This window comes from Cupressus sempervirens, chromosome 8 (assembly GCF_028749045.1).
Source record: "Cupressus sempervirens isolate cs-2001-9-10 chromosome 8, ASM2874904v1, whole genome shotgun sequence".
Lineage (NCBI taxonomy): Eukaryota > Viridiplantae > Streptophyta > Pinopsida > Cupressales > Cupressaceae > Cupressus > Cupressus sempervirens.
The window spans coordinates 607605485-607618713 of NC_143125.1; the positions used below are offsets into that span (position 1 = coordinate 607605485).

At 32.3% G+C, this 13229-nt stretch overlaps 1 pseudogene; it reads left to right on the forward strand.

Moving 5' to 3' along the window:
- Nucleotides 1–640: 640 nt before the first annotated feature.
- On the forward strand, nucleotides 641–1638 carry LOC149543892 (basic leucine zipper 34-like; annotated as a pseudogene).
- Nucleotides 1639–13229: the final 11591 nt, after the last annotated feature.

Genomic DNA, 13229 nt, shown 5'->3' on the forward strand with positions numbered 1-13229 from the left:
CTATTGAAAGAAATTGTTGAAAGCTATGTTTTCCCACAAAATTTATCATTAACAACTAATAGATTGGAAAAAGATACCTCCAATGTATGATTTGTAATTACACCACTTGATGCAACAAGAATTGTGGAAATTACAAAGAAATAAATGAACACATAAAACATATTTGATTCCAAAAATAATTAGGAACCATCTCATTACTATCTCAATACTCCCACCAAAACAATAGAAAATGGCCTTTGCATACCTATGGATAAACACATCCACCTTCAATTTTTTCTACAGTCTTGACAAGAAGATCATAAGTTTCACATCCTTGAGAGTGTACCACAACTTCCTCCAAAGGTGGAATAAAGCCACAGTTTCTTGTAGATAAAATAGTTGATACAAAGTCTAGAACACATACATCTATACATATTCCTGTAACTAATACCTAGATTGACAAACACTACAAGAATAACAATAAAAACCAAAGGAAAAATGTATATGCAAAGGTTAAAAGATGTCTAAAACAAGAATCAAGAAAAGAAAGGAATAAGAGACCAAATTTCAAAATTTCTTTTAAAATTTGCATATCATCAAAAGAATTAAAAAAAAACCTTTCAACTACTCTACATTACCATTTTTTTCATATTTATTACAAATGGCATGGTATGGAACCAATTAAAATTCTCTGGCAAATTGGGGATTCACATCCTTAAGGTTGCCTCAGTTGCCTCCTAAAAGCCCACCATTTATGGGTTCCAATGGTCAAGGTAATAATAATATGTATATGGGCTAGCATAATTTCTCTTTCTAGGGGCATAGCTTGAAATATTAGAGCACACCTTTAGTATGTTATCTCTCACTATGCCAATCGTCATGGATAGATGATCTGCTGAGCAGACCTTCTAAGATGCCAATAAAGAAGGGTACCCATCACAGATGACCAAAAAGTGATTCACTTGCATTTCTGGAAGCCCCCACAAATTCTAAACTAATAGAGGAAATTGCGGAGGAAGATGAGTTTGATTATAGAATCACAACATCTATACCTTCCAAAGGATCTTAGGACTTTGATATATTGGATGAGGAGCAACTTATGTCCATGTTTAATAATGTTGAGCCTTTCAAAAAAAGTTAGTCAAACCAATCTTCTAATCCTCCTAATCATCAAAAATTTTCTTTGGATAATAGATGCTTAGATAGATAGGAAACCTCTAAGAATCCCTCAACTCCATTTGATCACAATAGCATTAATGAGCCTTTAGTGGAAGAGAAAGTAATGACTGTGTCTGGCTAGTTCAAAAGTGAGCTAGTCAAAGTGTTAACAAAAGTTAGAAACCACTCTAGACCACCAAGACTAAAATGCCCTCATCATCATTAGCAATAGAACTTGATGCAAACATTGATTAAAAAAAGGGTCAAAAGGTAAGCCTTCTATTATTTACATCTTATATTTTGAGCCCTAAAATATGAATTCATAGAATCACTTGAATGGTATGAACCTATAGGTGTCTTGTTATTGGGTTCTCCCTTCCTCTTCTTATAAGTTTTTGATTATTTTCCAAAATTTTAGTGGATAGGCAATTTGCACAAAGATCTAGAGTAAGAAAGCTTCAGTACATTTTAGAACTTGAAAGAAGTGTCAATGCACTATAGGTTTGTTATGCATACTATTGGCAAAACATTAGGTGAAATTATATTAAAATTTTCTAATTCATTTTATTATCTATTAAAGATCATACTATAACCATATAGGAGTATCCAATTCTTGAATGGTATCATGCTATCACTCTGGTACTATGCAAGCATATGTACATAAAATTTATCATATTATGACTTTTAATTGATACATGCATGAATACATACATACTAATACTTGCATGCTTGCATAAATTCATACATACATGGATAGACATGCAGGCACATGTGCATATATATCTATTTTTCAATGAATAATATGTATATACTATATATATCTACAGAAAAATTTAGCCATGCATATAAATCATGCAACTTTTGCAACTTACAATAAAGACACCAGTTTTCTATTAAAAAAATGATACCAAGATACTCTATGATGAGAATACAAAGAGAAACAAAAGATATTGTGTGTACATTAGCAAAGATGAGGCCTTTTCTTGTAAGCACTAAATGAAACATCCATTGTGGAAACTATACCCAACCACATCTGCATGGTGTCCTTCTAATGGATAAGATACTTTGGTGTGCCTGCCTTCCTTAAACAATCCATATCCAAGTACATGTTGGGCATCAATTCCATCAACACAATCTACACAAATAGTTAAATAATAAGTGAATCCTAACAAATAGCTCATCCTAGGCCTCTGCAAAAATAGAAATATTAGCACCAATGCTTGCCATATAAAAAACTACATTGCATACAACACTATATGGTAGAACAGATGAAAAATTTACTTGATCATATGTTCTCATCAAGTGGGTGCCAATACATTAGGAATGAAGTCAAATGACCAAATAGCTAGAAAAGGAATCCCTTTTCATACACAACCAATTTCCAAACTAAAACATAAAGAGGAGCAAAAAGTTGCATAAAATAATAGATTAGGAAGACTTACCTTGAAGACCAAGCTCAACAAGTTTCAAGTAACCACCTAGCTATAAAAGCTCCCCCACAATTCTATCAAGTTCAGTCAAATTTCTCTAAAGAAGAAAAATACATCTTCCATCCTACATTGTATTGGAAAACAAAAAGTAAGAAAATGACACACAAACAACCATTCCATCAAAATTTTTCATCTCAATTCTCTCAACTTATTCAACCCTCCAAAATATCTAAGTAATCTAACTATTATGCATTAATCTCTCATAAATATGCACAAAGTCCACCTTTCATGAACCTTGCTTCAATGTAATCTTGAAGCTATAGATATCAAAGATAGAATCAATGTGCATAAATCTCATTTACATGTATATAGTATTCGTTGTTCAAATTAAAATGTGTGTATTTTTCAATTGGGTTGTATAATGAAATAGATATAACATGAATATATAGAAAATCTTTGACATTACACATTACATGGATATAAAATTCAATTTAAAAGCTCTTTATACAATGTAGTTTTTGGCTTGGGAAAAACATGAGCTACATGCCAAAGAGTGTTCATAAACTTTATAAATTGAACTAACTTTCAATTCCAAAAAGCTTTTTCTAGATAATCCTTTGAAACTCTAAACAAATTTAGCAAAATTGTGTTGCTCACTTTTGGAAAAAATAAAGAGACTTCTAGTTGACAAATCTTACAACTTTGTATGCATATACGATCTCAGTAGTAATATGCTTTGCTAAATGGATAGATATGATTCATTTTTCATAATCAATTTTCTTTCCTACATATGCGTGAGCAAAAGAGATAGTAAATAGTGCCACAAGATAAAGTAAACCCATTACTCAATAGACTAAACTTTGTTTCCCTAGAGATGAGTGACAAGAGTATATCTAAAATAGGTTATTTTTCATTGATTGGATAATCTTTCACAAATATTTCAAAAATTACATTTTTCAATCAAATCATTTTAAAAAAAGAAAACCCAAATTCTATGTAAAATGTTCAATAATTCACTAGTTTTGAATTTTTAGCTAACTTTGAGTAATAAAAATCAATAAACTAACAAAATTAACAAAATAAATTTAATATAAACACATTTTTAATAAAAAAGGAGAATTAGGGTAATACCATGACCAAGTACTCGAACACTGGCACCAGAACCTTCTTGAATTGACTTTATTGTCGATCCTTGCTTTCCTATTAAACTTCCAGACTTTGTCCTAGGTAGCAGCATCCAAGCCAAAAGTGAGCCCCCAACACCTTGTTGCCCTTGACTAAAATCTATCATTGCATCTAAGCCCTCTATTATGTGTTTATGAACCTTAAGAACGTTATCCATTGCAGGGGAGACAACTACATCAGGTTCATCCTTTGCTAAGATCATAACCTTAATAATAGCAAAAATTAACATCGTTTAATACAAGTTAAGATCTGGTATTAAACATCATTTATTAATTTTTAAAATACAAGGCTACAATAGTTTAAATATTAGATTGAAATACATGCTGGAAACCAAAAATAAGCAACATAATTTACCAAAGTTGTAGCACAAGAGCACCATTGTTTAGCTTCCATTAATATGTGACTTACAAATAAGATTTTTTAATTTTTAAAATATCTTTACTTAAGCTAGATGAGAATATATCTTACAACATGACAAGGGATGTTTGGCACTATGTCTAGAATTTTTATGTGAGACTTGGTCTCCTCACACATTTTCTTCACAAACTCTCTTTTGCGACCAAATATCCCACCAACCTTCTGACTAGTTATAGGAAATCAAAATACACTTTCTCTAGGCCAGCCAAACCGTCTTTTATCCACACTAGTTCTAGCTATTGTCTCCTTATCTCATCCTCTTTTCTGACTAGGAGTAATATTTCTAGGTTCTTGCATAGATTCTAGTGTTGTTGACATTTTCCAATTGTTGTAATTGGACCTATCCAAGTATCAACACAGAGAGCTTGACACTTCACCACAAAAATTTAAAACTGTTGATTTGTTTCTCTTAGCCCAGGATCAATGTAAACTATCAGGTTAGATAAGTGGGTAGTCATTAGCAATTTTCTCTATCTGAAGACTCTGTCTAATTAAAAATATTTAAAATAGAGTCTAAAGCTTGACACAATTGTATGTGTCCACAATGGAAAACAAATGGCATCTCTTGATAAATAAACAAAATCAAGTCAAACTAGAAATATTTCAATTTTCAATACAATAATAATAGTTATCCAAAATAATTATGACATATATTGACAATACAAATAGATGGTCAAAATTATTAACTATAGTTTCCTTCTAATTAGCTCTAATTTGAGGCATGTTTTAGGGTGTCCAAACTAATTTTAAATGAATCAGATATGAAAAAAATGCACACTAGAGTTTGAACATTTGACATCTGCATTGTATGAGTGAGCATTATGAGATCAAAATTTGAGGTTTTGGGAAAAAAAAAAGCATTCCCTAAGGAATTTACTTCAATTTGATAACACTCATAGAAAAAATGCTAAACCATACTCTTATATATAGACACATTTTCTAGAAATGATATAGACTAATTGTAAGAGGAAAGGATGCCATGTTTGACTTGGGAAGCTACCTCTAATCACATAGTGGGATTTAGAATCACAATACAACAATCACTTAAATATAAAAATCACAAAACTCTTAACTTCTATTCACCTAGCGAAATTGTGCCTGCCCACATGAAAACATCAATTTGCTCTACCATCCATTTTGGATAGAAGGCTCCCACGTTAATATCTAGAACATTTACTCAATTTACAAAAAAATATAGACAATTTTCCACTGAGGTCACACTGAATAAAACCCAATAAAGCTTTCACAGTGCAACCACAAATAGAATTTCATTAAACAATATTTCTCACAACTCTAAGATACTAACACCTCTAATGACAAAAATGATTGAATCCACACACAAAATAAAGGGTACCCACCACACTTAACATCATATTCATTAAATGATCGAAGATCCTAGCAACACAAGGCCTCCACTAGATGATTAATGATTAAGGCATGAAGATTAAGCTGGCTCATGCATTCATGTAATTAAAGATGACTTCCATGAAAAGTTGTTTACCATTGTATTCTAGACAACTTACCGCCAAGCACACACTAAATAAAACCCAATATGGCTTTCATAGTGCAAAGACCTCAAATAGAATTTCATTAAAAATATTCCTCACTACTATGAAGTTAATCTATTATTTATGCTTTCACATGCAGACAAGGCAATCCATAAGTTGAAACTCGAGAGTTAATGCTTCTCTTGAGTTCATAATTTTCATTAGAAAAAACAAGTTTAGTGAAAATAAATTGAAACACTAATAATTAGACAAATTTAAACCAATTTAGGAAGACAACATAGACACCATAGGTTAGACATTAGATATCTACTATTAGATTTGTACAAGCCATTGCACTTTCCTCAATCTCAAATATGGTATAATGCAAGTGAACATGCCAACACTATCAAGACTGCAAATTTCAAAAGCAACTACCCATTTTATTACCACTTTGAAAGGGGGAATCAATTCTTTTATAGGAACATGAATTGGAGAAATAGGAAAATATTAAAATTAAATACAAAACAAAGATGACATGGTATAGACTTTGAAACAATAATGAAGTTAAATGTTAGGAACATGTAAATATTGAAAAATATTCAATATCGTAAACATCTCAATAATATTTAACTTTGTAATGGCACCTACAAAAGTAGAGGAATCATACCATACAAGAGAAAAAGTACGTCCTATCCATGGATACACTATACAATTCCTAAAGATATTGCAAAATTTCAAGAATTTTCATAGTCTTGTTGCATTGACATCAACTTGGGTAATGTGCCAATCAGTCTAAATAAGCACCTAAGCCATTTCAACTACATTCAACATCTAGAGCCTTCTTAATGTTTCCTACAAAAAAGAATAAAGAGTCAATGTACTTTTTTCTCCATCTAATATCGATAGCTATTGTAGTGAGAACCATAACCCCCAATAGAATGTCCAAAATTGGGACCATATCCTCTAGTTGGGGCCAAGTGACTAGCAGTTGGATGATAACTTCCAGCAGAGCTAGAATGACCAGTACTTCGACCATAACCTCTAGTTGGGCCATAATGTGTAGCACTTGGACCATAACTTCCAGTAGTGCCTGCACTATTAGAAATATAGATGGAGTAGCTGAGGGGGGGGCGGGGGGGGGGGGGGGGGGGGAGTGAATTAGTTACTACAAAAACAAATCCACAAATCCCTGAGATGTCTTACATAACTCATTACTGCTGTCACTTGGCAGCCACACAGAAAAATGCTATAACTTAGTAGATGTACTATGTATTATATTATTACTAATATTTAAGCATTCATAATTATTAAAATTCATGCAAAAGAAATAAAACGAACACAAGAGACACAAGATTTAATGTGGAAACTCAATATGGGAAAAACCACCAAGTAACTAGCTACTAATTTTCACTTTTTGAAGTGAGCCCTATTAGGAGCCAACCCTACTAAAGGTTACAAAACACTTTGTTAGGTGTGACCTTGTTAGAGGATTTAATCAACCTATTAGGAGTGCCCTTGCTAGAGGACTTTAGAACAATTCAGTAGAACTATCCACCTTGTTAGAGGATTTACAAAATGGCTATTAGACCAACTCTATTAGGAGATTTAGAAATCACTGTTACAATTGTGAGAAAGTAACAATGAGTTGACCTGAATGAGATGCAACTAAATTTTTTTGATATAGATCTTTGTTCTACTTCACTAGATCCTCTCTAACTGAATACAACTTTTCTCCTCCTCAAGGATATCTAATCCTTCTTCAAACTTTTCTCACACTTTCCTCTTCTCACAATCAACTCTGTTGCATGCTCGCTCATTCATTTATACTTTTGAATTCACAACTTGACCTTTTATTTATGTCTTACAAATTTTCAATTTGGTTCATTTACAAATTATAATTACCAATAATCATTACATTAGTCAGCTACAATAATTACATAAAACAATTAAACTTTATTTCCCAAAACAATGAAATCCTTCATTGGCCGACCCTGCTCAGTAAACACTACTCCATAAATAATTTCTAGTGTTAACCAATTGAAGCTCGGTAAACACTATGAACTCTGAAAAATCCTTTGGATACCAAGTGAACTTGGTAAACATTGACTTTCCTTCACTAACCTTGTGAGCTCAGTAGAAACTAACTTCTATCACAGAAACCTTCGATGCCCAAGTGAGCTTGGTAGAAACTGTTTCCATAGAGTATATTTAGGAACACTTGGTAGACTCTATAATTCACTTTTTTGACCAAATGAGCTTAGTAGACTCTATTTGATAACTAATATGACATTTGTGTAACATCAAAGACAACATACAATTGAACAATTGTATCCAACAATCTCCCTCTTTAGCATTAATGGCAACACAACATGTCATAGAAAAATGAAATTTGAAAACAAGTCTTTCCTATAAGAATATTTCTCCCTCTTAGATTTTATGCCACAAACTTATCTAAAATAGTAATCTCCCTCTATGAAGGAATTACATAGCATCAAAAAATCCACAATTTTTTTTTAAGAAAGATATGATAGTACACTCTCCCTCTTTGACAACACATGCCAAAGAAAAAAAAATCAAATGAGTAACAATGTATCTTATGTATTGATTTATATGCAATTTTTCCATAAATATGCTATATCAACTGATATATTTTCAACTTGGTACCTATTGATGCATCACTAAAACTTCATTTTAGTGAATTTTAGATAGGGGAATGACCCCTAGCTTACCTCTTAGATATAAGAATGCATCCTTAGGTGATGGCTTGGTGAATATGTTAGAAATTTTTTCTTTTGTATGGACATATTCCAATCTTATTTCTTTATTCTATACCAATTCTTTAACAAAATGATATTTTATTGCAATGTGCTTGGTTTTTGAATGCATCACTGGATTTTTAGATATGTTGATTACACTTTTATTGTCACAAAACATAACCACAAGTTCTTTGATTTCCACTTTCATGCCTTCCAATAATTATTTGAATGAAACAATATTAGAATAGTTTATTACTACTACAACATACTTTGCTTTGGTTGTAGATTGGGATGTACAATTTTTCTTTTTACTTGACCAAGAAACCAACCTGTTTCCAAGAAAGAATGCTCCTCCACTTGTACTTTTTCTATCATCAATGTTTCCTACCCAATCTACATTAGTAAACACTTTTAAAACTAGATTACCTCCAAATTTGTACCATAATCCATAATCTTCAGTTCCTTTCAAGTATCTCATGATCCTTTTGATTGCCATCATGTGTTTTCTCTTGGTTTTGATGAAAATCTTGCTACAATACCAACTACAAGAGCAATATCTGGCCTTGTATGAACTACATACTACAACTTTTCAATCATTGATCTATATAAGGTTTGATCTACCTCTTTTGATTCATCATCCTTGGTAAGCTTTAGTCTAGTGCACATAGGAGTCCCAACTAGTTTACAATCTCCCATACCAAAATTTTTGACTATCTCCTTGATATATTTAGATTGAGTATGTAAATACCATTCTTAGTCTACTGAATTTGAAGACCAACAAAGAATTTGATCTCACCAAACATTGACATCTCAAATTCCTTGCTCATTTTCTCTAAAAATTCTTTGCATAGATCATCATTCCTTGTAAACAAAGTATCATCCACAAATATTTCTACCAAAACAATCTTGTTATCTAGTCCTTCCTTGATATACAAGCTACTGTTATCATTAGTTCTTTGAAAATTAATCTGAATAAGATAGTTATGCAATCTTTCATACCATGCTCTAGGGGCTTGTTTTAGACCATACAATGCTTTGTGTAATTTGCACACCATGTCCTTCTTGTTTGGATCAACAAAACCTTTAGACTACTCAATGTAAATTTCTTCATCTAGTATACCATTGAGAAATGTAGATTTGACATCCATCTAATATACCTTAAATCCTTTGTATGTAGCATATGCAAGTAAGGTTTTGACATATTCCAATCCTACAAGAGGAGAAAAAGTCTCTCCATAGTCTATTCCTTCTTCTTGAGAATATCCTTTCCATACCAGTCTAGCTTTGTTTCTTAATACCTTACCACCTTCATTCAACTTATTTCTAAATATGCACTTGGTTCCAATCACATTTTTATCTTTAGGCCTAGGTACAAGAGTCCATGTTTTATTCTTCTCTATTTTCTCTATCTCTTCATTCATAACTTCTATCCAACTTTCATTTTCTAATACATCTTTGACATTTTTAGGTTCAAAATCAGCAAGTAAACAAGTACCTTTTAGCTTACTTCTTGTCATAGTACCTTCAAATTTGTCTCCATTAAATCTGATCTAGTGTATGATGTCTCTTGACATACTTGGCTAATATAGGTTCCTTGCCTTTTGAACGAATTGCATTGTCATCGTCTTGAACTTCAACTTTAGGTTTTGGCTATTACTTGGGTCCTTAAAACTTGATAGGCATTGGCTCAGTAGAATCTAAAAGTGACTTGGGTTCTTGTAGCTCAGTTTGAACTTCTTGCAACTCAGTTACTGAAGACTCAAGAGTAGAAGATTCCTAATTGATAGATGTATCTAGCACTGTATCAGGTTCAATGAAAACAAATATCTTATAATCTTTTGGTTCCTTTTTTCTTTCTTCTTTACTCCTTTCTACAAACTCATAATATTTCACATGTGCACTTTCTATGACTTTGTGAGTAGATAAATTCAAACATCTATATGCTTTACTCTTGCAAGAATATCCCAAAAATATTCATTCATCACCCTTCACATCAAATTTACTTTTTCTAGATTCTTTCAAAATATAAAATTTTCTTTGAAATACTTTTAGGTAACTTACATTGGGTTTATAGCCATACCATAACTCATAGGGGGTTTTGAATGAGTCCTTCTTCAGCTATACTCAGTTCAAGGTATGAACTGTAGTACTAATAACTTCCTTCTAGTATTTGATAGAAATGTTCTTTTCAATCATTAAAGTTCTTGCATAGTCCATGATTGATATATTCCTCCTTTCAACTATTCTATTTTTCTCGGGAGTACCAGGGGCTGATACCTATCTTTTGATTCCTTTTTTAATGCAAAAGTTATTGAACTCATGGGAGATGAATTCATCACCTCTATTTGACCTCACACATTTTAGTCTTTTCCCTGTTTCCTTCTATACTCTGGCCAAATACAACTTGAACTTCTCAAATGCTTTTGATTTCTCTCTCAAATAAATGATATTTATCGTTCTAGAGTAATCATCAACAAAAAGAATGAAAACCTTTTCTCCAGTATAGCTCTCAATTCCAATAGGTCTACACAAATAAGTATGCACAATTTCTAAAACTTCTTTAGACTGATAGTTGTTACCTTCAAAGCTAGTCTTTCCAATCTTACCAATCTAAAAATTCTTGCATAGACCAACACCAGGTTTCTTTATGCTAGGAACACATCTTACTTTCTTTAATTTACTTATTTTCACCAAGTTATTAAAGTTCACATGACATAACCTTCTATGCCATAACCAACTTTCTTCAACTTGAGCAATAAATCATGAACATTCACCAAGTTCAAGATAGAACAAGTTACCTTTTGTTTGTATGCTAGATCCAATCAACTTTCCTTTGTCATCTAGAAGTCTTGTTTTTCCATGCATGAATTCTACCTTGAATCCAATATTGATTAGCTGTGCCACACTTAACATATTGTGTTTTAGTCCTTTGACCCAATACACATTATCACATACAAGCTCTTTGGTTAGTGAGATTCTTCCTCTTACTTTTATGCAACAAGGTTCATTATTACCAAACCTCACACTACCACCATCATAGTCTTCAAAATATTCAAATTTTGTTTTATCACCAGTCATATGATGTGAATGACTAGTGTCTATGATCCATGCATCATTTTTGCTCACATGCAAGATAAGTACCATTTTATCTTCCTCATCATTATCAAATTCATCTTTCATAGCAATGTAAACAATTTCATCTTCACCATCATCAGAATCATTAGAATCTTTAGCCATGAAGCATGTTTTCTTACCTTTGTCCTTGAATGATTTGAAATATTTCTTGCCATTGCACTTGTGACCTTTTTTCTCATCCTTGTTTTGCTTGTTTGGGCACCTAGCAGTAATATGTCCAATTTCTTCACATGAAAAATAGATTAAAGGAACTTTACCTTTGTATTTTCTTTTTCCTCTAGAATATTTCCTTGCTAGTAGAGCTTCAACCACCTCAAGATCACTATTAGAACACTGTTCTAATTCTTCTTCACTTTCAGACTGAGAATCCTTTATCTTTTTACCTTTTTCTTTAAGTGAAAGCTTGGCTTCAAATGCTAATTCAATGTTCTTGGAAGTTGGAACATAGTTATCATAGTTATCTAGCTCAAATGCAGTCAATCTTCCTACTATGGCCTCTAAATTTATCTTATGATTTTCTTCACATCTTCTTTCTTGAATTGTAGAAACTCTAAATACATAAATGGGAAGTAATGTTCTAAGAAATTTACTTAAAACTATTTCCTCCCTGATATCTCCTCCAGAAGCCTTTATTGCACTGATGACTACTAGGACTCTTTCAACATATTTGACAATGTTTTCATCCTCTCTCATCCTCATTTGATCAAATTTTCCTCTTAGACTTTTTGCTTTGGCTCTTCTCACATTATCATCACCTCCATATATATCATTCAACTTGTTCCACATTACAAAGGGAGTTTTGCAATCTTTGAAATCATCAAATTCTTCATAGCATAGGGTAGATGCAATGTCTATCATCATGGTGTTATGAGTCTTCTTCTTAGCAATGTCATTGATAAATAGTGTACTAGAAGGAGTTACATATTCATCTTCAAGGTATTTCAATCTTGTATCTCCAATAGAAGCCAGATGGAGTCTCATGAAACCTTGCCATGCTGAAAAGTTATCCATGTTAACCCTTGGAATTTCTCTCTTGTAAGACATCTTGATCTTTAGCTTAGATCCTTGAAATTCTTCTTGCAAGCACCAAAAGCTCTGATACCAATTATTGGAAATATAGATGCAGTAATTGAAAGGGGGGGCCGAATTAGTTACTACAAAAACAAATCCACAAATCCTTGAGATGTCTTAAATAACTAGTTACTGCTATCACTTGGTAGCCATATAGAAAAATGTTGTAACTCGGTAGATGTATTGTGTATTATCTTATTACGAATATTTAAGAATTCATAATTATTAACATGCATGCAAAAGAAATAACTTGAACACAAGAGACACCAGATTTAACGTAGAAACCCAACATGGGAAAAACCACCAAGTAACTAGCTACTAATTTTCACTCTTCTGAAGTGATCCCTATTAGGATCCAACCTTGTTAATGGTTACAAAACACACTGTTAGGTGTGACCTTGTTAGAGGATTTAATCAACCTGTTAGGAGTGGCCTTGCTAGAGGACTTTAGAACAATTTAGTAGAACTGTCCACCTTGTTAGAGGATTTACAAAATGGTTGTTAGACCAACTCTATCAGGAGATTTAGAAATGATTGCTACAATTTGAGAAAGTAACAATGAGTTGACCTAAATGTGATGCAACTAAATTTTGTTGATATAGATCTCTGTT